This window comes from Lucilia cuprina, chromosome 6 (genome assembly GCF_022045245.1).
Source record: "Lucilia cuprina isolate Lc7/37 chromosome 6, ASM2204524v1, whole genome shotgun sequence".
Taxonomy (NCBI): domain Eukaryota; kingdom Metazoa; phylum Arthropoda; class Insecta; order Diptera; family Calliphoridae; genus Lucilia; species Lucilia cuprina.
In genome coordinates this window covers 704718-706731 of record NC_060954.1, presented here as the reverse complement: position 1 = coordinate 706731, position 2014 = coordinate 704718, and positions in this window count along the sequence as shown.

The window sequence follows — 2014 nt, the reverse complement described above, 5'->3', positions numbered from 1 at the left end:
TCTAGTTCAGTTCTAGTTCAGTTCTAGTTCAGTTCTAGTTCAGTTCTAGTTCAGTTCTAGTTCAGTTCTAGTTCAGTTCTAGTTCAGTTCTAGTTCAGTTATAGTTCGATGCTAGTTCAGTTTAGTTATTGGTCCAGTTCTCTATTATTGTAAGTGACGACAACAGAGGACTTAGTGTATCTCAACTAACCATCAAAAGACAAATGTTGTAATAATTTTTGTTTTTGTTGCTCTTCGACTGCTAACAGAACAACGATAAAAAGCAACATCAAGGATATGCTGTCGTATATATGTATATGTATATAAATGTTTATAAAAATTGACTCATATGGGCTGATATGTAGGTGTACTACTGCCACTACAAACACATATTCAAACATGTATTAATACTTGTACAATATCCTTGTCTAACATCATGTTTGTTTAGCTTTTGTTTAGTTAAACCGTTAATGAATGGATAAATGAAAGGATATGAACAGTGTATATTTTTTCTTTCTTTCTGTGGTATTTGTGTATAAAGTGATATATTGACATTTAACATACAAACATACTCATATATGTACAAATATAGACACACAAACATACATACATATGTTGCACTTTTATTATTTTCTTTAACATTTTAATTGTTAGTTTCTCTTCATGTTTGTTTGTTTGTTTGGAAATAGAAATTGTTGAAGAATGTAAGCAAATAATACAAATAAATACATAGTAGTATTCAAACAAAATGTTGATATAATCATAATATTTTCTTTTTTGTGTTTTTGTAGTTTACTTGTGCATTTGAATGTGCAATTATTCTTGTGGACAATTACAATATTTGCTTAGCCCAAAAAGAAAAAACAGTTAAGTCAGTCTGTCCTGTTAATAAAGAAAACAATATGGTGACATTTTGTGTTTACATGCTCTAACAATCCTTATTTTATTATTGTTGTTGTTATTATTATTATTATAAATAATTTGGTGGTATTTTGATATACACTTCATTTTAGGTCATTTTACATTTTCATTTAGTTTGTTTGCACACTGTGTCAAACCTGTAATTAAGCAAAAGGAAAAAGGACATGTCATCAAGTAACAACGGAATGTGTGTGACACACTAAATACTTGTAATTGACACACGCTCTTATAAAATTATATTATTTTACTTGCAATTATTAAACTATTAGACAAGTTTATTAAACATAATTAACTTAAACAAATGATCTTTATACAATTACACTTTCCACTACACATGTTAAACTTTGTTGAAACATGTTTTTTTAGGTTTATTTCCTGTTTATGTCTTATTTAAGGAGTTGATGAAAGGAAATTGAACATAATTCGTATTTAAATGTTTTAAACTATATAATTATAAGGTGTTATTTATTGACAGAAAATACAATCATGTTATAATAGAAGAAAAACCAAAAAGTTTTAAATAGTTTTTTTTTATAAGAATATTTTAGTTTTTGAATCTATTAGCAAAATATTAAAATAATAATTTTCCTTTTTTATTTTTCAGTTTGGGCATTGGTAGAGCTCACTTTGAAAAGCAACCGCCCAGCAATTTGAGAAAATCGAATTTTTTTCATTTTGTTATTGCTCTCTATGATCGTGCTGGACAACCCATTGAAATCGAAAGGACTGCATTTATAGGATTTATTGAAAAAGATTCTGAATCAGATTCTACGAAAACTAATAATGGAATACAATATCGGTTACAATTACTCTATGCAAATGGTAAGTAGTATATTATTGAAAAAAACTTTAATGTACAGCTTCTTCTACTTCTGTTCGTATTAATTTCCAGTTCTGTTCAAGTTCAGTTCTAGTTCTGTTTTAGTTCTGTTCTAGTTCTGTTCTAGTTCTGTTGTAGTTCTGTTGTAGTTCTCTTCTAGTTCTGTTCTAGTTCTGTTCTAGATCTGTTCTGTTCTAGTTCTGTTCTGTTCTGTTCTAGTTCTGTTCTAGTTCTGTTCTAGTTCTGTTCTAGTTCTGTTCTGTTCTAGTTCTGTTCTAGTTCTGTTCTAGTTCT